Consider the following 23512-nt stretch of genomic DNA (forward strand, 5'->3'; position numbering starts at 1 on the left):
GCTACCCAGCTGATCCTCCTGGACCTCTCAGCGGCTTTTGACACCATTGAGAGCCAGTGTAGTGTAGTGGTGAGAGTGATGGACTGGGAGCCGGGAGATCTGGGTTCTAGTCCCCACTTGGCCATGGAAGCTCACTGGGTGACTTTGGGCCAGTCACAGACTCTCAGCCCAACCTACCTCACAGGGTTGTTGTTGTGAGGATACAACGGTGAGGAGGAGGATAATGTAAGCCGCCTTGAGTTCCTTGCGAGAGGGAGAAAGGCGGGGTATAAATGCAATAAATAAATAAATAAATAGTTTATGGTATTTTATCAGATTGGCTTTGCAAGGTGGGAGCTGGGGGCACTGTGTTACAGTGGTTCCACTCCTACCTGCAGGGCCAACTCCAGAGAGTGGTACTGGGGGAATTCCTGTTCTACCACATGGCTATTTAGTTGTGGGGTGCCATACGGTCCTATTCTATCCCCCATGCTGTTCAACATCTATATGAAACCATTGGGTGAGGTCACTAGAAGTTTTGGAGTGGGGTGTCACCAGTGCACTGATGATGCTCAGCTCTATCTCTCCTTCTCGTCAGAGTCAGCTGGGGCGGTGAAGGTGCTGGACCAGTACCTGGAGGCTGTAATAGCTGGAATGAGGGACAATAAACTGAAGCGAAATCCTGACAAGGTGGAAGCTCTGTGAATTGGTGGTTCCCGAGTCTAGGAATTAGGTAAGCGACCTGTCCTGGATGGGGTTACATTCACCCTGGAGGAGGTACATAGCTTGGGAGTACTCCTAGAAACCTTTGAGGGCTAATTGAGTTCCCTAAGGTTCCACACTATTTTAACTGTTTTATATTTTTTAATTGGTATTAGCTTGTTTAATGGCTTAATATGCTTTTAGCAGTTTGTTTATTGTTTTATACTGTTTAAATTGATTTTATCTGTATGCCACCCTGAGATCTTAATCATATAGGGCGGGATACAAATGTTTCAAATAAATAACATATTAAAAACTTCAGTGATAATACTTCTAAGTATTTTTTAATTCCAAAGTAATGTATCAGAGTTTGAGAAGTATATACAAAATAAGGAATGCAGAAGAAGCCAACTTATTCTTGCTACCCTATTTACAGTTGCAAAATGCTACAGTTTGAAAGATAATAAAAGGATGCATCACAAACATAACTCAAGCTATTCTTACAGCAGGCTTTTAAATAGCTACTTGCCCGGATATCTGAGGAGAGTAAGAATTGCTTCCAACCAACTAGGGAAGGAAAATGTCAAAGAACTATGCTCTTTTAGTTTCAAGTACCTATATCAAGCTAGGTGCCTTAGAAGAGATGAAACCAAGGCAGATCCTGTCCAGATTTACAACCTGCACAGATGTTTGCATAGAGATGAGTTGTTCACTTTTGTGATCTTCTTTGCAAGGCTGTCTTATAGCAACATACAACCAGTTCCTCAGACTGTAGCCATTTTACTTTAGCGTTCACTTCCCTCCCACCCCACCACCTTCTGAAAGAAGCAAACTAACAGTAATGGCCACAAGATCTGAACTTGGCCTTTTAAGCCCAAAAGGTGGTCTCAAAGGCAAATGGAATAAGTACAACTGAAAAGTTTGACAGAATCATTATTATTATCATCATCCCTTCCAATACAGATTTAAGTTTTCCCATGCTTCCATGAATGTAGCCAAAACTACACCAAACACAACATGCTGGTTTCTGTAGACTCAGGGAACCCTGATGTTTGCAAAAATAAAAAATTTAGAAAAAATTTAGAAAAAAATTAGAAAAAATTACCTAAGCCCCCCCCCAATGGTATGACATGTGAACAGACAAAGAAAAGAAACTGACAACTGTGAGGGAGGGGAAATCAAATGGAAGAGCTGGAAAAGGAATGGAATGGAGTTGCAGAAGATGGAGGGATGATGAGGAAGAGACAAAGATAAAAAAGTAGACAGAAGCATACAATAGTCTGGATAGGTAATTTCCTGATTCACACTAAGATACTATTTTTAAATGTCCACAGGGACTAAATGAGAGCTGCCCATTAGAAATCCAAGATTTTAGTGGTGCTGGGATTGGGCACATCCCAAAACACCACCACCAAAATGGAGAAAGAAGTAAGCCCAGCGAGGACTAAGTTTGCTCAGTAGCCACAAAATGATGACGATTGGAGGTGGGTGGGGAAGAAAGCAGAATAGGGTGAGTGGGGGCAGGCGATAGAGTGGAATAGAGTGGCTGAAATACTGAACGCTAACATTTTGTTTCAGGGCTCCACTTGTTGTCTTAAATGTAAAAACTCAAGCACATATTGATCTGTCTCTCTACAGAGACATCACAGGCTCTTAGTTCTCTATATAAGAAACTCATTATACCAAGCACCTGATCCATAAAGGCTTGTCAATTTCATCATCCTCATCCACTGTTCCCTGTTTTGTGAGCTCTGGGCCACAAAAGCTTATGCCACAATAGGAGTTCATCTTTAAGGTATCACCAGACAACAGGTACTTCCAAATGAGGCTTTTATCATGCCATTTGTCAGAAGCGCCCTAGCGGCCTCTTTCAGTACACTCCAATTGCCAACTCAAGACACAGACAAAAGGATTCTTTTCAGGGCTTTAATCCTTTTACAACTTAATGAATCTTTCTGATGCTAATCACCAGCGACTAAGCAATGAACAGCAGAGTAGCCTATGCTCCGGGTTAGGCAGTTGGTCCCTGTTTGAAGGAGAATCACTTGAAGACCCTGAACTTATGGGCTAGGGAGAGTTCCTCCTTCTTTCCCTTGAGTCCATGGGACACGACTGTTGCTTGTGCATCAAACAGGCGCTAGGCCTCCTTTCTGCACCCTCCATTGCTCGTTGCTCCCTGCATCTGCATCGAGCGTCTAGCAAGCCCCCCTCCCGCACTCTCTCACTGCCAGGGTCACTATCTATCTCAGGAATGCTGGCAGGAGGAACCTCTGCCAGCTGCTGTGCCTGTGAGGGATGAGCAGGCTCCTCTCCCATGGATTGCTGTTCCTCCTCAGAATGAGAACTGCTCTGGGGTTCTATGGGCTCAGTTTCCACCCTGACACCATTGCCCTACTTTATTTATGGAATTTTATTGGGGGCCAAACATAATTTATTCCACTCATAGCACTGCTGTGTTTTTGCCACCACTTCTTCCACCTTGTTTCTTACTGAAGAAAACCCATTGAGGAGAAAAAGTCAGAATAGCTACACATTGTCTTCTAACTGGCAGTGTCAGGAGCTCTCCATCTGGAAGTACCATGTCTGCTGTTGCTGCCTCTGCCACAGCAACAGAGTAACATTGCTACCCTTATAGAATTTCTCCCCAAAGACCTTGGATCTGAACACTAGAGGACCAAATACTTACTATACATCAACAGCACTATTTCACACTACAACAGACTTGTATCTAGCCACTAGTCTAGTCTCCCAAGGCAAGTAATCAGCTGTAGTCAACCATGCAGGGAAGGTTTACACAAGTTGGTTCTCTTCCATTTATGCCAAGAAAAATGAAAATAAAGTGTGTGTGTATCAGCAGATGGGCCTGTTACTATTTGTGGGCTTGTAATATCCTGTAGAATTACTACCAATGCTACAGTAGAGCCTGAACAAATTGCATTGTTGGAACAAGGAGGGGGTAAAAGGAAGAGTACCCCATCAGTCTTTCACTCCATTCTGACTTTTCTCCATCCCAACCTTATGTATGCACACTTCTGCACAGCTGCAATACGCAACAGTGAGAGAGGAGATGCTGGAACGAACATTCTGTGAGCAACCAGGAGAGGCGACCAAAGACTTGTTGTCTCCCAAAGTCACAAGTCATAGGTTAGGCGGAGGGGATGGTGAGAAAGATGGATTTTAATAACATGAGCCAGGCCTTCCTGAACTACTGATGACATGATCAAGCCTTCCTAAGTTGTTTTCTCTGTCATGGTGCCCAGTGTTGTTCGTGCTCCAACATACAGTGAAGCTGAAGCTCACCATCTCCTAGCTAGCATGATCCACATTTCAGGAATCATCCAAGCAGTGATGAGGTATGCTCAACACATGAGATACTCTGAAAGTTTTAGTACATCCAGCCACTACACCAAAAAGAAGCCAACTAGTTGTGGTCATCACATGAAAACAACTACAAGTTGATTGATGCATCATACCAAGATGCAATATTGCAGGTAGCCCATCAGTTAAAATAACAGTTCACTGCTCAATTAAAGGCAAGTCCTGTGATGGAGTACAAGTTTTGTTCAACAAAGAGCAAGGAAAAAGAGGGATATCACTAAACAGCTAGGACTTAAAGAAGCAAATGTTTTTTACAGCCTTTTTTTTGCAGTTTTACCTTCTTATAGCCAAGTCTTCAGCAGACAGCAATGAAGGATATGAGGATCTTGTACATGGGCCACTACATTATAAAGTGGACCATGACTAGATGAGAAAAGCTCCCACTGTAATGCTTTGTTAGGTGTCTAGCAATTGCAGGATTCTGCACTTGGAGAAGGTAAGCATTTGATCTGCTTTAATGTCCAGGGTAGATTGTCTAAAAATGACAGTTTTAAACTGTGCTTTTGCTGCGACAGACTAACACAACAACTTCCCTGAAAATTATTGTTTTACCTATTCCATAATACATGTTCTTCTAATACTGACATCAGGTTGTGGATTCAGTTGCAAATAGTCATAAAATGATTTTGACAGTGTTTCCCCATCATACAAGATCTTCTCCAAAACACAAGTGTTATTGAAGAAAACAAATCTTTTCCTCTTCATCACTTGTAAAGGTTAAGTAAGTTACTTCTTAATTTCAGCTTGTTTTTTTTTATAGCAATAGATTGTAATCTATAGAGGGAAACAATTTCTTCACCTATTCAATCAGTGCTTTTAGACTAGGGAAGGGCAACTTGTAGCCCTCCAGATGTTTTGGCCTACAACTCCCATGATCCCTCACCATTGGCTATGCTGGCTGGGGCTGATGGGAGTTGTGACCCTCCAGATGTTTTGGCCTTCAAGTTGCCCACCCGTTTAGACCAATGAGGCTTCAGACAGTTGTGATATAAAGGATGAAAGACAGGCCAACACAAGGTAGCATATGGCCAAGAGAAAGTAAAGTGTAGTAATCATACCATTATTGGAAAGACAGTGCATTATAGCAATGAAGAACTCTTTGCAGTAGACTTCTTCTCAGGGACAGCATCTGAAAACATCAATTCATGTAAAACAACCTTTCAAGTAGGGAATTATTATTTCACAGATGTGTTAGTAATAGTGAATTGTTACAGCTCAGTGTGCAAATCTGTTACTTCTTAGACATACCAATACAACACCAGTGAGTGCTAACAGGACACAAATATGTTGTGAATAAGAGATTGATAAATCCCCACATTCCCATTTGTTAAATGGTTAACAGCCTACATTCTCCAAATGACCCAATACTCTGTGAATATCAAAGTGATATTTTGAAAAGCTCTTAGGGTCTAAAATACCCCAGGTACAGTTCAGAGAAGAAATCACTTTCCATTTTCAGTTCAACTGTGACAGGACTGCAAATTGCTGACATCAAGAGTGAAGGGGTTAACTATTAAGTCTTAAGGGCACCTGAAGGCTGAGATTCCAAGCAGTCATTCACACTTAACCATAAAAAATTATTGCCTAGTCTAGAAATGCCTATTTATCACCACCACCACATGTTAGACATGGACTCAGACAAAAGGCACTCTTACCAAAGTAGAAGCCAAGAACAAGCCATCCATGAGCCAGTGTCAGCAAGGCAAGCAGTTTTTTTCCCCAACACTATATTACTACACTATGTCGGTATCCAAAAGATTTTCATTGGTAGAGCATCCTAATAGACAGATATGGCCAATTACTACTTAATAACTATGACTGGCAGTTGGGATTTTCCTCTCTCAGTACTAATGTGCCATAGAAACTGTTTGCACCCATGCGTACATTAATTCTTCTTTCATTAAAGGCACACTGTTTGGAAACAGTTCCCCCATTGTTTAAGCTGCAACACTGGACTTCAACTAGAGCTAAAAACAAATGTCTAATAATATTAGAAAACTTCCCACTGGTACTTGATGGTATGTAGGCTAGTAGAATAGCAATGCTTTCTTTAGGACTTGATTAATACAAAGGCAGCAAGGCCCTGGACATAAAAAATTAATACAATTAGCCATCTCTACTGTCCACCTTCTAAGCAATAACATGCAACTTAGCTATTTCAAGCTATTCTCTTGAAATCTAAACACTACAGCTACAGCAAAGAAAATTCTTTATAATGCTGGCCATTTTGGACAAATAAATTATACAGACCTTAACTCTAAAGCCAAATGTGTGCAGTAATCTTTCAGTGAAAAGCCGTTGTAAACAAGTGGCCTAGATTTCTATCCTAGTTACTAAAGTCCACCAGAAATGAATACAATAAAAAGCTTCCCACAGTTAACAACAGGAGAGTGACAGCCCACCTTCTGGGTGCATTCAATTAGACCTTGAAAATGTCAAAGTCACCAAACAGCAACCTAAAAATCAGCATTCACAGAGAAGTAAAAACCACCCAGGAGATAGAATTTGGTGGGAAAGAGTAAAAGTGAAACATTCCTTGGGATCAAAAAGACAAAACCATTTGTAAGGCAGAGGAGATTCAGCAGAAAGGAAGTCACCCTGGTTGGCAGACTAGATAGTGTTTTTCTTAACCCAAAGGAGGCTGGTAGTATCACCTAAAACAGGTAAGCTCTCTCTCTCTCTCTCTCTCTCTGTGAAAGCTGCCAATTAATATTTAACACCAAGAACTTTGTAGTAAAGGCAATGGCAGCCTCATCTCTTCTTGGTTAGGAGAGATATCCTCTCTCTTCACTGATCTCAGAGGATGACAGAAAATAAAATAAGATTAAAGAACAGCTTCACACAGATGAGTCCCTTGGATCAAGCGCATCCCTGTCTCCAAGATATTTCACTTCTCCTGAGGGGTGACAACAGTGATGGGCCAGAAAGTAGTTACCAAAGTAAAGAAACCGGCATGATCCAACTGCTGTTGGACACGGATATAAGAACATAAGAACAGCCCTGTTGGATCAGACCAAAGGCCTATTTAGTTCAGCATTCAGCGCCCACAGTGGCCAACCAGATGCCCATGGGAAGCCCACAAGCAAGACATGGAGGCAATAGCACCTTCCTACTCATGTTCCCCAGCAACTGCTATACATAGATACTGCCTCCAATTCTGGAGGTAGCACATAGCCATCAGGACTAGTAGCCATTGATAGCCTTATCCTCTATTAACCTGGGTTCAAAACTCAGATCTGATGCACACGTACTGGCTGCCCTTCAGCAAGTTGCTATTTTCAGTCTCAGTGCCCAGTCTGAAAACTCAAGAGTTTTAATGACATCTATACATTACCAAAATAAATTAGAAGGATTGCACAACACAATGTACATTCACACTGTGTGATAAATAGTAATTGTTGACCTGCCTAAGGGAAAGGAAGAGAAAACCACTCCTTTGTTGGCAGACAGCAGGAAAAGTGAAGTCACTAAAACAGGGGATTAACACAGATTATGACATACCTTCAGGGTTTGGTAAGGAAATCCCTTCCCAATTACACACTCAGGGACAATACTGTTCTTCCCTCACAGGGACAGGGCAAGGAGATGATGGGGGAAGAAGCCTTGTCTAACCTTCCCCTGAAACCAGGTAGCTTGACCAGTGCAAGTACAAGAAAGGCTGCCATGAAGCTCTAGAGAAACCAAAGGTCCCAATATCTTTAGGTCAGGTGCCCCACAAAGCGGGGGTTAGGAGAGAAAGACTGGGGCCCTGCCTACACACTGCAAGGGAAAATCATGAGGAGAGTAAGACTGTTAACTTGGCTCCCTCAGACCTCTGGTGTGGGGAGACCCAGTCCCCCAAATACGGCAAAAGGGGACTTCTCTGCGGGAAGGAAACGGATAGAACGAAAACGGGGGGGGGGATAACGCGCCCCCCCCCCCGGGGCACCTTGCGCTATTTGGCGAGAAGGAGCCAGGCCGCCAAGAGGGAAAAAGGGGTCTCCTGAGGGGAGAGAGCCGAGCGCCCTCATCCTCCTACCTGCTCGGCCGGCACTGCCATTTCGGCTCCTTCTCCTCAGGGAGGCGGGGGTCCTAAGCCTCCGGGCCCGGCCTCGACGGCCGCCGCCTCCCCCTCTGTCAGCACATGCAGCACGGCGAAGGCAACCACGCCGGGGGCTGCAGCAGCCATGGAGGAGCCGCTGCCGCTGCTGCCGGTGGCGGCGGTACAGGCGAAGCCGCCGCTCCTCCCCCCGCCGCTTCCTTCCACTCCCGCGGCAACCCAACTCACTGACAGGCAGCGGGCTCCACCCCCCGCCCACACCCTTTCCCCTGACTGGCCAATTCTGCTCCGGGCTCCCGACACTCGGAACCCGCCTACCCAGCCTCATCCTCCAATCGGAACTCGGGGTTCGCCAAGGCGCCGGATCCTCCTCCAGCCACGGTTCATAGAGAGGGAGCCGAGAGAGAGCGCGCGCAACGGCTACCGCCGCGAGGACGGAGGAAGGAAGCACTGGAGGGGGCGGGAATATTAACCCCGTCCATCTCGTTTTGACCAATCGGGCGCCGGGGAAGAAGTAACTGACAGCGCTTTCCGCCGACTTGAATTTCAAGAGCGAAATGCGGGAGAAGGAGCCCCCCCCCCGGCTCCTGGGACGAATGAGAGGCTCTAGAGAGCGAGGTGTGTGCAGAGTCACGTGGGAAAAGCGATACGGTCGAGATATAGGGGAGGGGGGAGATAATAAACCTGCCCCGGTCTCGGGGGTCTGATAGTTCGGCGGTGTGAATTAACGGGGCGTTGGCCGCGCTGGTAGAAATGTACCTGAGGGGCGAAGCAGCCAGCCAGTGCGCCTTTAAACGGGCGGCGCTCCTTTATCCGAGGTCTAGAATCCGGGGGCTCGAGGGCTGCGAGAGACGGAAATCCCCTTGCGCGGGCCTCGCTCCACCGGCACCGCGCCCCGAGCCTCCGCCTCCGAGCGCTTCTGGCAGGTGAATGCAGCAGCGCCGTGACGAGAAAGAAGACCCCCAGCAGCCTCAGGAGGGCTGGCGGGAGAATCCCTCCCTAGTCCAGCGCAGCAGGATGCTCTTCTCAGCTCGATTAATTGCTGTGCGCCGCCCGGAGGGCTTCGGCTATTGGGCGACACAGAAATGTAACAATAAATCTAAGTGTCTAGATCTGTACCGGGCTTTCCGTTCTTCCCTCAGGTGTGAATCTGAGGCGGCCTTGGTCGCCCGGCTGGTCGGCTTGCGCTAGGAGATGCGCAGGGGGAGTGTAGGAATACGGGAAGCTGCTTTATGTCGAATCACACCGGCGTTCCTGCCAGCTCAGAGCTCTGTTTGGCTTTCCAGGATTTTAGCCAGAGGTCTTTCCCAGCCCTACCTGGAGACATCAGGGATTGAACCTGGGGCCTTCAGCATGCAATGCAACTGCTGTGCCACGGAGCGACAGCCCTTCCCCCTAGACTGGAGCCTCACAGCAGCATTTGATGCCACCAGCTACGGGATCCTTCTGGGGCGCTTTGCAGAAATAAGTTTGGGGGGAACTTCAGCTAGTACAGAATGCTGCCACCAGGTTGCTGATGGCAGTGGAGCGATTGCAGCATGTCACGTTAAGTCTAGTTGATTTGCTATTTCATTCTGTGACCAGTGCAACCTGTAAAGTCCTAAATGGCTTGGTGGACTGCCTTCTCCGTTGTGGCACCAACCTTGTGGAATGGCCTCCGCAGGGAGACCTCCCAAACCGTCATTGTACTGGTTCAGGCACCAGGCTAAATCCTGGCTCTTCCAAGCAGCTTTTGAGCTAAGTTGAGGCTTGCATTTTTATTCTGCGATTGCTGTCTGCTTTCTGTGTTTTGTTTGCTGATGAATGGCAGAATATTTGTGTCTAGGGTTGTAGTTGTTTTCCTTGTGCTGCTTTGTGTTTTTCATTACTCTTTGACGTTTTACTTGTGCATTTTGTATTGACTTGACTGTTCTGTTGTTGATTTTAATTATTGCTTAGCTACCTTAGATTATTTTATAAGAAAGTTGGGATATACATTTTAAAATAATAATGCTGTGTGTAAACAAAAAAATAGTTTGCTGAGTCGAAGAGAAGGTATTCCAGCTTTGTAGCAAAGACACATCTTCCTTCCCGTTCTGCTCCAGAAGATGGGAAGAAAGGAACAGCTGTATGGAATAAGAATTCTGGTTCCCATCGGCTACTGATTTAAGCGCATTCTGTCATGAAAATATCCTATTCAAACTGGCAACCATGGATGTTCTGTGCTCTGCAATTGTTCTGGGTAGACAATTTCCTTCTAACTCCCGCCCTCAATGTATTAAAGGTCTGGCCTTGTAGTTTATTTTTGGATAGCCCTATTGTCCTTTAACCCAGATAACACTCTCCCCCAGTCCATGCATATAGAGTTCAAGCACATTTCTGTTGCCTGCTTCCCACTTCTTTAAGCAAAGAGATGCCCAGGAGTGATGCTTCTGGGTTATATTTTTTTTGGCTGAGAGGGTACTGGGCAATTATGGTGTCTTTGTAATATCTGATAAATAAATAATGTATTCATATATAAGCAGAGCATAGTGGAAGCAAATAGGCAGCCTGAATAAGATTACTGGAGTGCAACAGTGTAGAGAGCACACACATGGGCTTTCAGTCCAGCTAAACTCTCCTTTATTTTTTGCTTTTTTGATAAATTCAACAAGCTCACCTTTTTCAGTCCCTGAAAAATTATTAGTAGCCAGCACTGATTTGATAAGAACAATTGCTGAATGTGTTTTATAGGATAATTGCTTTGGTTAAGTAATGGAGCAACATATATGTTTGCTTTCAGGAAGGATTTTCATAAGGTCTGCATGTATGGACATGCAAGCATTTCCATAAGATGGTTCACAACTGGTTAGAAAGCTGGAACCAAATACTAGAAATGAATGGATGTGTCATTCAAAGGAGAAATGAGGGAAGTAACAATTAATTATTTAAAACATTTGTATCCCGCCCTCTGTCATTAAGATCTTAAGGCAGTATACAGATAAAATCAATTTAAATAATGTAAAACAATAAATAATGTAAACAGCTAAAAGCATATTAAACCATTAAGCAAGCTAATACCAATTAGAAAATCTAAAACAATAAAACAGATAATGCAACTTTACAGAATTCAGTTAGCCCTCAAAGGCTTTGGTGAAAAGCCATGTTTTAACTTGGTGCTAGAATGAAACTAGTGTCTGTGCCAATCAGGCCTCCAAGGGGAGGGCATTATACAACTGGGGTGCCACAGCGGAGAAGACCCTCTCCCACGTTCCACCATAGTATATGTGTTGCACCGGAGGAATGCAGAGGAGGGCCCTTCCAACAGATCTCATTGTGTCACAGCAGAGAAGGCCCTTATAGTTCAAGTAGTGTTCTATAAGTGTTTGGCCTAGATACTTTCTGTAATGAAATTATTAAGAGCACAACCTTCTGGTCCTCTTACTCCAGCTGGGGAGACTTAGGACCAAACTATGCATGATCTGGGAGACCTGTGGTAGGATCACCTGTTATATTTCCCTTTTTAAAGCAGCCAAAGGGTAGGAGTGGTGGGATTTGGAGCGGGGGTGCCACATGAAGGAAGGAGTTAACTACTTTTCCTCAAGCCAATCCCCCAATGCAATTCCCCCACCTCTAGAATTGCTAATACCTGGGAAGGAGAAAACATAAGTGTCCATATTGTGCTATTAGCAGCTATGGAGTGGTGGTAGGAGGGGGATGACTTGCATCAGAGAATCAGCATGGGGGAGGATGGAGAGATACCTCCACTCTCCCATGCCACAGCCCCAATGTCCTTTTAAGAAGAAAATTATACATTGCAAGATACAATCACAAATCCGCCATGTAACATGGAGTTAGGCCCTTGGTATCCTAACATAATCTTTTGTACCTGAGGCTCTCAAACATACACCAATGAATGAAGGGGGCCACTGCATGGAACAAAGAGCATCCTTTGTCACATGAGAGACTATCAGTTAGCTAAGTAACCTACTAGGCACAGGGATGCCCCGTGCCCTGATTGGTCCTGGGACTACATTCTCTCAAGGATGCATCCAGGGCTTTAACCTGGGACCGTACACAGACAGAGCTTTCTCAGTGGCAGCTCCCAGTTCTGGAACTCCCTGTTCAGGGAGGCTAGATTGGCCTCCTCTGTTATCCTTCTGCCAGCAGGCAAGTTCACTGTTATTCTGGCGGGCTCTTGGCATATAAGGTGGTCTGTTGCTGAAGGGGTTTTTAGTTGGTTGGGTGCTGTTTATTTCTTCTATTGTGTTTTTAATTGTGTTTTATTTTTTTGTTTTGTTTTTGTTTTATTTCAGATTTTGTTTTTAATCTGTGCCATGTTGTTAGCCACCTTGAGTGCCATTTTAGTGGAAAGCCAGGATATAAATTAAATAAATCAATAATACCTATCTGACTACTTCAGTCTTGCCTGGGTCTGAGGGTTCTGGGTCAATAAATGCACCTGTGCATTTCTTTGACCTCTGGCTGTCTGAATAGTGTGGAAGAAAATTCCATGAGCCATTAATCAGGCCCACGTTTGCTGTGACTCACTAACCTTGCATGTACCAAAGTACAGTAAACAAAAGCAAGCAGACAAAGGGCATCTCTACGCCAGCCTAAAATCCTGCATTTCAAATGGGGCTTTCTGCTTCCGTTCTAAATGCAGGATCACAAGGACTCCTTTTTTCACGTGCTTCCTTTCCCCCCATCCCCTTCCCCCTCCTTCTCCCCATATCCGAGTCTTCCATTATCTTTCATGGATCTCGCTCCTCTTCTTGCTTCTTTTCCTCTTTTCATGGAGGAAACTGAAGCAGAACACTACAGGGTAATTTGATAGCTCATTATCTGCGATCTATTTAAAAATGGAACAAAGGGCATTTAGTGCAGGAGATGCCCTGGAGGATCACAGCGTCATGTGAAGAGCCCACAAACTTCCATGAAGGAGCAATCTCAATCGCAGTATAAAAGCTCGGTGTGAAGAAAGCCTAAGTGAAAGGAAGTGTCAGGGTAAAAGGGGGAAATTCCAAGTGCCAAGTTTCAATGTCACCTGAGTACCAGATAGAACCAGAACGGCAGGAACTGTCTATCAAAATGGCAGCTGGTACTTATTGTTTTGCTATGTGGCACTTACAAACCAATCAGAAGTATTATACAACTCATCTTGCCTCTGTAATGTTCTGTATCAAATCAGTGTTAGCCAAAGTTGTGTCTTATCATACACTGTATAAAAGCTTTGTTTGAAATGTAAACGAGAAGAACCTCCCTACAAGAATTTTGTAGAAATCTCCACATATGTATTCTTTCCTTTCTGTCTCTTGTTTTCTTTGAATAAAGATGTGAACGCTCAGAATAAGCTGTGAAATTTTCTTCCACAGTAGGAAGCATGTTCTAGCCCTGCCTGCATTCATCTCTTTTGCCTTTGACATGGGTGTTGCTGGCCAGGCATCAAAACAGTGTTTTGCCTTCATTCAACAATACGAACTCAAACCCACACTTCCTATTTGCGATCCCAGTTCTCTAACAGGTCTTCTTCCTGTTACAATGTATTTGTGGCTTCCCTTGTGGCTTCTCATGGTTACTCCATGGCAACCCCCCCCCCCATGCCTCGGGTAGGCCTGGATCCTTTTGTGGGACTTGAAGAACTCTTTTCTACGGAGGCTGTGTTTTCCTTATGTCTTTTCTTCCCAAGTGAGATGGGAACATGGCTGGGTGTTGTATTGGACCGTCCACCCTTCCCTGGGTATCCTTGTGTGTTTCTTTGCCAAAAAAAAAGTTGTTCAGTGTATGTATATATCGAGAGTGTGTATAGAAACCCTATATGGTTCCGGCCCAGCCTATCTTAAGGAGCGCCTCCAGCCTCACCAGACAGGCCGCTTAACAAGATCAGCCTCGGATGGCCTTCTCTCTGTCCCATCAGCCAGGACAGCTAGACTGGTGGGGACGAGGGAGAGGGCCTTTTCTGTAGTGGCCCCCACTCTGTGGAACTCCCTCCCTAGGGAACTCCGTCATGCCCCCTCTTTAATGAGCTTCCGTCGTGCATTAAAAACGTGGCTGTTCAGGCAGGCATTTGGGGTGGGTTAGGGTATTTTAGAAAATGTTTTTATTGTAGAATTTTATTGTTTTATTGTATGTTGTACATCGCCCAGAGTGGCTGGGTGACCAGCCAGATGGGCGATTAATAAATTAAATAATAAATAAAAAAAAATACAGAGAGAGCATGTGTGTGTGTGGGGGGGAGAGAATATGACCGTCTTCCCCAACCTCGTGCCCTCCAGATATCATCAGCCCCAGCCAGTATGGCCAGTGTTCAGGGATCATGGGAGATTATCCCTGACTATTAGGGAGGGGGTCTAGCTCAGCAGTAGAGTACATGGTTGCATGCAGAAGGTCCCAGGTTCGATCCCTGTCATCTCAGGGTATGGCAGGAAAAACTCCTTCCTGAAACCCTGGAGAGCCTCTGCCAGTCATTGTCGACAGTACTGGGCTAGATGGACCAAGGTTCTGACTCAGTATTAGGCAGCTTCCTGTGTTCCTATGAGGTGTAGTCCCAAACATCTGAAGGGCACCAGGTTGGAGAAGGCTGGTATAAGAGAACTCCAATCCCTGTCTGCAGACCTGCCTGGAGTATGTAGGTTATGAGGCTCATGTTGGGTACCACTGTCATTGACACCACTGAGGACACTATGGTGCTCATGTGTGTACATGGTGGGGTGACACCATAGAGTCATCTTCCCATTGTTGTACATGTGTTGGCCCCTTCTATGCATGGTTGATGTGGGTGCATTGATGCCACATCACACTGTGATTGGTGTGTGTGGGCAGCACTGCAATGGATCCCTTTGTCATGCCTTCTCCTGACGCCACATTCTTAGAGACAGAGTCTGATTCAGAGAGAAAAGATTCTGATTTGGGGCCTAGTCAAGGGATGGAGGGTCAGGGTGCTGGGAATTCATCTCTCCCTGGTTTTGCAGAGGAATGCAATCAGGGGGAGACAGGTACTCCTTCTCAATTGCAGCCACAGCTAGCTTGGGAAAAAGCACCCAAGTCACTGTAGCATGAGGAACATTTCTTGATAAGTGGTCAAGAGACAAACTTGGCCGAGGAAGGGGCCTGCCCAAGTCTGTCTCCAAGACAATATCGGTGGTTGAAAAGGCAAGGGGGAAAATACCCAGTGAGGCAGAGGTCTTGACTCCAGGCTAAGATTCCCTGTAGGGCTGGATTGACAAGCGAGGAACTTTAGTTGCCCTACCCCTGCGTAAAAGATGGTGCAGAGGCAAAGGAGCTTCGTGGATAATCACTGGGACCGGAAACTCCTTGCTTGGACTATTCTTGAACCCTGAACTGTTGCATGCCTTGAACCTCATGCCTTGGGACTCTGTCTTGGATTATACTGCTGGACCTTTATCTTTTCTACACGAGGCTGTTAATCTGCTGTATCTACTTTTGCTTTGTCACACAATTGCAGGAATCCAAGTCGCAATGCTCTGACTTGTATTCCTGCATTGAGCAGGGGGTTGGACTCAATGGCCTTGTAGACACCTTCCAACCCTACTATTCTATGATTCTATAATTGCAATCTGAGCACCACAGGAAGAGCTTTTCCTTTCCTGCTTTTTCACTACATAACCTCTAAGTGGTACTGTGGTATAGTGGAATAGCGCAAATACACAAGTGAAAAAAGCACTTTCACAATTAAATTACGCACTTTCCCTGCTGTAAAAAACTCCCTGAAAGTGCTGTTTAGACACAGAAGTGAAGCCGAAGGATCACGATGTTGTCTAAAGAACTCGTAAACAACCATGAGTAGAGAACGAACACAAAATAAATGCCTTGTGTTGAAAAGCCCTGTTTCTGGCTCTTGATTGGATTATCTGAGTTTATTTGAATTTGGGCTCACAAAGGACTCTGATCCGTGGACTCTTGTGAGGTGCCTGTGTTTGTGTCTTGCTGAAATAAAGGAGTTTGCTGTTTCTTTAACTAGTGTTTGGTTGCAGACATTGAGAGGGAGCCAGGCCTGACAACTTTGGGTATGTCAGAGGGTGTTATTATCTCTTGCTTGAATTGCTGTCATTTGCTTCTCAATTTTGCTGCCAGGAGCACACAGGATTCTGAATAATCTCCATCATCCTTATGCCAATGCCAGTAAGCCCCCTGCATAGCCATTGGACTGCTTGGTAAGGAGAACATTTTCCTCATTATATTTACATATAATTTAAAACTCAGAAGAATTGTGAATGGCCATGACTGAAATCCAAAATGGCATTAATAACAATAGAGCAATGGACTGGAACGAATATAATAAATCACAGCAAAGAAGAAAACGGGCAGCTTTAAACAAGCAGCAAAGCACTGAAGTTATTGTAAAGCACAATATGAGTCAGCAGAGAAGGCCTGTTGTAAAAAACCCAAAAACCCAAATGCCATCTGGGGATATATGAAGATAACCATTTGCAAGACACTGAAATAAATGGTTCCCTACTGCTTTGCACTGCATAAGTATCGGCTGTAATATTATGTCCAGGATTGATCATCACATTTTAAGAAGAATGTAGGACAGAGTAGCCACAAAGATGGTTAAAGGCTTGGCATACAGAAGGGCAAGTTTAGATTACAGAAGAGAAGACGAAGAGAGGACATGATGCAACAGCAGTTTTTGAGTCTCGAAACTAACTGGCATAAAAGAAGAGGGAGAATAATTCTTTCCTATGGGCATAGATGGAAGGATAAACAAAGAGTTCTAGTCTAGTGAGTAACTTGAACTCTTGCTACCAGCACTTACAGAATTTTATAACTGGGGAGCGCCATGGCCCAGGGTGGCGATATGTCAGGCTGAGCTCAACAAACTTGGCTCTTTAGTGCAAATGCGTGGGCTACATCGTTCAAGCATGTACACTATGTGGAAAGGAAGATGCTGATTTATGCTCTGAAATGTTGGCAACCAGCCCCAAATTCCAGCCTTTACATCTAGAAAATATTTGGCAACTGGCTCAGAAGAAAGGGGGTGGGGGAATGACTGGGCTGTTTTTTGCCCTGGTCAGTTCTTTGCATCTCTTTCTCAGCATGCAAAGTCTTCTATACATCAAATCCACCAAGTCAAAAAGGCTCTGTTGGTGAGCTCATTGAACTGGATGATCATATGAATGGCAACCATGACCTAAAGGGACCAAAACCAAGGGGCTTGATGATGATGAAAGAGGCCTCATATGCAAAAACATTTTCACAGGTGCTATAATGCTGCAGGGAGTGGGGGCATACCATGTACCACAGTAAATGCGGGCAGTAGTTATAGTTACTGTAGTTCATAAGTGATAAAGAACTACTGTAGGCGCTGCTCCTTTACCACTGGATAGTTGCAGCCCATGTGTGCACGCACACACATACACAGGCATGAGTCTTTCAAGACTGATGGTCCTGTACCAGGATAATATTGCTTTCAAAAAGAAATAGCCCCATCCTCACAGATTGATGGGAGCTGTCTGGTGAGTCCACCAGTACTGGGTAGAAGGAAAAGCCATCTTGGCAGGATGAGCAAAGGGCTTGATGCGCCTGATCTCATCTGATCTCGGAACCTAAGCGGAGTCAGCTCTGGTTTGTACTTGGATGGGAGACCGCCTGGGAATCAGGCTTCCTGCAATGAGCAGGGGGTTGGACTCAATGGTCTTGTAGGCCCCTTCCAACCCTATGATTCTATGATTCAATCATAGTAATAAAATATATGTGTTTGTGTGTACATAGGTGCTAATGTGAGTTAAACAGTTAGTGAGCATAACAACCAGCCATTGTGCATATTCATGATGCTTCATGGAGAATATCCATATAATATGTTCATGAAGAGGGAATCAAGTCTGGCCATCATGCATAAGCTCCAACAGGCCTTGGGGAATGTGCATACCTTGACTACATTTTGCGCATTCTCTGATCAATATGCATAGTCTCCAAAAGTCTTTGAGGCCTGTGCAACAGTGTTTTGTACATTCTCTAGGCAACATGCACGGTCTCCAAGAAATGTGCATACTTCAGCATAATCTGCAAATTATGTTAGTTTTTAATTTGCAGATTTTTTTTATGTGGGGGAGAATGTTTGAATAGTCTGCTCTCTCATGCCAGGATTCTATTATCTCGTCCTTCTGCAGGTGTGGACCAGGCCTTTGTCTCCATGGCTGCAGTGTTCTGAAGGTTCCAGGACAGGAGGTAGGCCATGTTGTCACAGAGAAATAAGTTTTGCTGGGGACAAACGCAGACTGAGGAGAGACAGGAACTCTTGCAGAAAAGCAGTATTAATCCTTCAGTTTAATCTCACAGTTACTAGATAATGGACATTTTCTAAGCAAAGTATACTGAACAAATAACATACACAATTCCTTCCTTACGTTACTGATTTCTGCACATTCCCTAAGAGTCTCTGGAGACCATGTTTATTCCATGGGCAAATTACAAAATTATGATCAGATTATGCTGAAGTATGTATGTTCTCCGGTGTTTCCTGGGCCCCATCTATATGGCACTGCTTTGACTCCCCACCCCATTGCAACTGCGCAGCAATGCAGCTTCGAGTCAACATGCCCTGAGAAACACTCGCTATGTACTGCGCGCTTCCCTTACAGAGTCGCCATGCCCTTCTTTTGCCATTGTACTGAAATGCACAGCCGTGCAGTCCCGTGAGTGTGGGGTGCGATGCTTCAGTGGCTGTTTTGTATTTGAGGGGCTCTGCTGTGTCTTTCCATCCCTTTTCAGGTAAAAAGTGGGTGTTTTGTGCTCCTTCATTCCTGCACCATCACTATCTATGAACCTATAATCTATGGATGAGGGGAGCAAAGGGGCATCACAGAGTGACGCAGGCACTACGCACGCCTACAACACGCGCACTGCAAAATGCGAAGTCAGTTTGGGGAAGGAACAGATGGCCTGCATCCGAGGGGAAACCCACAGCAAACCTAAAAAATCGCAGTAAAAGGACTCCTTGGAACTCTGCATTTTGGGGGCGAAAACTACGGATGGCTGTGAGGTCACAACTGTGTCATCTATCATGAGGTACCTTGACTCGCATCCGCCCCGGGGTAAAAGCCCGCGGTAGATGGGGCCTTGGAGACTATACATATTGTCCAGAGAATGTGCAAAACAGTGTCAAGATATGCACAGACCTCAAAGACTTTTGCAGACCAAGCATATTGCCCAGAGAATGTGCAAAATGTAGTTGAGATATGCACATTCCCCAAGGCCTGCTGAAGATTATGCTTAATGCTTGGAAAATGTACAATTCTCCCAACACGCGCACACACACACGCGCACACGCACACGCACACACACACATAAAATCCAAGACATGTAGATTCAGAAGCTTTTAGGGTGCAATCCTATGCATGTTTAGACAGAAAATAGTCCTACAACACCCAGCATTCCCCAGCCAGCTGGCCATGGTAGCTGGGGAATGCTGGGAGTTATAGGACTTTTTTTCTAAGTATGAATAGGGTTGTGACCTTTGTGATGCAGCCAGTGATGGTGCTCTGCTGGCTACAAGAGGCAAAGCTGCACTAATACAGTGTGGACCTGGCCCATCACACCCTTGCTCTTACCAACTAGCAGCAGTGGGATGACAGATGCACAAGCTGTCAGAAACAGTAATGTAGTTGGCCACAACTGCTACCCAGTCATTGGTCATGGACAGGGGGTGACACTGTGATCACTAGCACCAATGACAAGCAAACACATGCAGTTACACAGAAGTCTTGCTGGAATAGTTTAAGTGCAACTAGCTATAATAAGCAGCCTGTAGATGGTGCACCACTCTTTCTAACTGCTTGTAGCTTTAACTGTGGAGCCATGACAATGCTGTTAACCCGTAATATTAAAGCACATTTCCAGAGTCCTTCCAAATGTGTTTTTAGTTTTTTACTGAGCTTCTCTCTCTCTCTCTGTCTCTGTCTCTGTCTCTCACTCAATCTCTCTCTCCGGAGATATCTAGTGCAGTTACCACACTACCTCTCTAATAACTCTATAAATACTTCTACACCAGATTTCTTCAAATACGAAGTAAGAGTTGTTGGCCTGAAAGATACATGTGCAAAACCTACCTTTGCCATAGATTTAGTGAGTGGCCTTTGCCAAACCCTTGTTTCATATAATATTGACTATTTCCTAGAGTTGTCTTTCAGGTAAGCAAATTAAAGTCTCTAAAGCACTCTACTTATTAAAATGCTCTATACATTATTAATAATGAGTCATATGTTTATAGCCTAAATGTCTCACTCAGAGGGATCCTCTTTTTCCTCTTTTCATTTAGTGGTGCTTTTTATTGCCTTCATTTGTATTGTCATTACTTTTGCAAGCATTATTTATTAACCAATCCAATTTAATATTATACAAGTTCTACCACCCAGAGATAGCTGACTATAGACAGCTCTATCTTCCTTTCAGCAACTCCGTTAACTTAATTTAAAGCTTTGTCCACAAAGAGAACTTGCTAGCAGTGTGGGTATGTCAGGATTTCTACCTACGAGTGCAATCCTGTACTTGAGCTCTATTGGCTGAGGGGCTTTAGAATTTGTTTGAAATTCTACAATGCAACCCCACCCCACCCTGACAGGCACACCAGCAAACCTCTCTGACACGCTGGCAGACTGGGCAAAATGCTGCCCAGGTGAGAATACTGCAGGGGAGGAGCACTTATGCCAGCACTCCTTCAGTCCACGGCCATGCCATTGCTAATGGCACAACTTTACACAAGCCCCAGTTCTGCTGACATGTGCCCCAGTATTTAATGTGTAAGATGGGGCACACGTCAGCAGAACTGCTCCAGAGCCACCTTTAAGAAAAACCGCTCCAAAATGGCTTTCCAAAAATGCGCCTTTTCCAGAGGGAAGCTTCAGGGTGGCTGCAGTTGAGCGACAATGTCATCTGCTGCGAAGACCCTGATGTGCTCTCCCTCTTCATTAAATCAGTCATGTAGATTGGCTCCTGGTGCAAAAAGTTTCCCTCCCATTCAAAGAGAGGAGGTAAAAAAGAAAAAAAAGCTACCTGGTGCATCAACAGTTGTGCTGCCCATGTTGCCACAGAATATAGGATGTAGTGTAACACAGCACCCAATCCCAGCACGCCACTGCCTGGACATAAACCCCAGGCAGGCCATAACTTAGAGGACAGGGTACATGGTACAGGGCTATATTTCTAAGGCTGCACACTTAGCACTCCCAAAGGTGAACTCTGGTGATGGGGAACTATGGGGAGAGGCCCTTTTGTGCAAAAAGAGGGCATTTTGCATGAAACAGCCTGCCTACAGAATACACAGGGGGACCTGAGCACATTATTAACACTTCTGTGCCTAGCACCCTATCAGGTGCCCCTGCCTCAGGACTCCAGATACAAGCAGTCAACACCCAACCCTACTATGACCACGGGGGTGGTGGTGTTACTGCCAGGACAGAGCACCCAACATAGGTAAGCAAAGGACGGGGGAACACATGCTGGAGTGCCTCCCATGTCTCCCCCTCCCTTTTGCCATTGGTGAATACTTTGTCTTGTCTGAGACCGTGTCTCCATGACAACGGAAGGAGAAGTGAACAGGAGTACCTGATTTTTTAAAAAAAAATCAGCTTTGCTGCACTTTGGTCCATGCAGGGCTCCATGAGCAGGTTCTCCGCACCAGTAAAAATAGCTTTACAGAACATACTTCCTGGTGGGGGTGGGAGTTGGAGTGAACGTCATCTGACTGGCAGGGGCTGCTCAACCAATAAGAGAGGCTTCCCTGTCCCCCGTTTCTCCCCACCCCGTCTCCTTTTTCTTGAAAGTCCAGATGCACCTGCATTTCAGGAGCAAACTCCATTGAGCACAGTGGGAGTTACTTCTGAGTAGACACACAGATGCTTGAGCTGGGAAAGGGTGGGGGGAAGACAGGGATGGGAAACCAGCCCCCTTTCTAAATGCAAGCTCTCTACAATGAAGGTGTGAAGTAGTTACTTAGAATCATAGAATCATAGAATAGTAGGGTTGGAAGGGGCCTACAAGGCCATCGAGTCCAACCCCCTGCTCAATGCAGGAATCCAAGTCAGAGCATCCCTGACAAATGGCTGTCCAGCCTCATCTTGAAGGCCTCCAGTGTGGGAGAGCCCACCACCTCCCCAGGTAATTGGTTCCATTGTCGTATTGCTCTTACAGTCAGGACGTTTTTCCTGATGTTCAGCCGGAATCTGGCTTCCTGTAACTTGAGCCCATTATTCTGTGTCCTGCACTCTGGGATGATCAAGAAGAGATCCTGGCCTTCTTCTCTGTGACAACCTTTCAAGTACTTGAAGAGTGCTATCATATCTCCCCTCAGTCTTCTCTTCTCAAGGCTAAACATGCCCAGTTCTTTCAGTCTCTCTTCATAGGGCTTTGTTTCCAGTCCCCTGATCATCTTTGTTGCCCTCCTCTGAACCCTCTCCAGTTTGTCTGCATCCTTCTTAAAGTGTGGTGCCCAGAACTGGACACAGTACTCCAGATGAGGCCTAACCAGTGCTGAGTAGAGGGGAACTAGTACTTCCCGGGATTTGGAAGCTATGCTTCTATTAATGCAGCCCAAAATAGCATTTGCCTTTTTTGCAGCCACATCACATTGTTGGCTCATATTCAGCTTGTGATTGACAACAATTCCAAGATCCTTCTCGCTTGTACCTCTCCCCAGTTTGAGAAGATCCCATTGATAAGTATTCTTCACGTCCGATTCTGTAGCCAACTGTGGATCCACCGGATCATTGTTTCATCTAGCCCGCTTTGAGCTAGTTTGCTTATCAGGATATCATGGGGCACTTTGTCGAAAGCTTTACTGAAGTCAAGGTATATGATGTCCACAGCATTCCCACAGTCTACAAGGGAGGTTACCTGATCAAAAAATGAGATCAGATTAGGATTTGTTCTGGCTTGGTTTATTGCCCTAGGAAGTCCTGGGCCCAGTGCTCTTCAACATTTTTATTAAGGACTTGGAGGAGGAGGTGCAGGGAATGCTGATCAAATTTGCAGATGACACAAAATGGGGCGGGATAGCTAATACTTTGGAAGACAGAAACAAAATTCAAAGTGATCTGGATAGACTGGAGTGCTGGGCAGAAAACAACAGAATTACATTTAATAGGGATAAATGCCAAGTTCTGCACCTAGGAAAAAGAAACCAAATGCACAGTTACAAGATGGGGGATATGTGGCAGAGCTCAGTCCTGGGCCCAGTGCTCTTCAACATTTTTATTAATGACTTGGAGGAGGAAATGCAGGAAATGCTGATCAAATTTGCAGATGACACAATTGGGCAGGATAGCTAATACTCTGGAAGACAGAAACGAAACTCAAAGTGATCTTGATAGACTGGAGCGCTGGGCAGAAAACAACAGAATAAAATTGAATAGGGATAAATGCCAAGTTCTGCACCTAGGAAAAAGAAACCAAATGCATGCTTACAAGATGGGCAATACTTGGCTCATCAATACTACA

General features: G+C 45.1%; 2 protein-coding genes across 15 annotated transcripts in view; one reads left to right on the forward strand and one right to left on the reverse strand.

Annotated features, from left to right (window-relative positions):
* Positions 1 to 8369, reverse strand: part of EVI5L (ecotropic viral integration site 5 like) — a 69893-nt gene extending 61524 nt beyond the window's left edge. For 5 of the 10 annotated variants that reach the window (XM_084838509.1, XM_084838517.1, XM_084838512.1 and 2 more), the window contains exon 1: positions 8078 to 8369. The gene's annotated coding sequence lies outside the window, so the exon portion shown is untranslated. Of the gene's footprint in view, positions 1 to 5117; positions 5189 to 8077 lie in introns of all 10 variants that reach the window. The other 5 variants (XM_084838514.1, XM_084838508.1, XM_084838507.1 and 2 more) reach the window with 4 other exon arrangements.
* Positions 8370 to 8483: 114 nt separating this feature from the next.
* Positions 8484 to 23512, forward strand: part of LOC146354266 (uncharacterized) — a 78453-nt gene continuing 63424 nt past the window's right edge. For 4 of the 5 annotated variants that reach the window (XM_084838523.1, XM_084838528.1, XM_084838527.1 and 1 more), the window contains exons 1-2: positions 8484 to 8716; positions 18190 to 18247. The gene's annotated coding sequence lies outside the window, so the exon portion shown is untranslated. Of the gene's footprint in view, positions 8717 to 18189; positions 18248 to 18790; positions 19088 to 23512 lie in introns of all 5 variants that reach the window. The other variant, XM_084838529.1, reaches the window with a different exon arrangement.

The sequence above is a fragment of the Heloderma suspectum genome, chromosome 2 (genome assembly GCF_057233095.1).
Source record: "Heloderma suspectum isolate Gila_16-S chromosome 2, 16-S_ref, whole genome shotgun sequence".
In the NCBI taxonomy this organism is placed as follows: Eukaryota; Metazoa; Chordata; class Lepidosauria; order Squamata; family Helodermatidae; genus Heloderma; species Heloderma suspectum.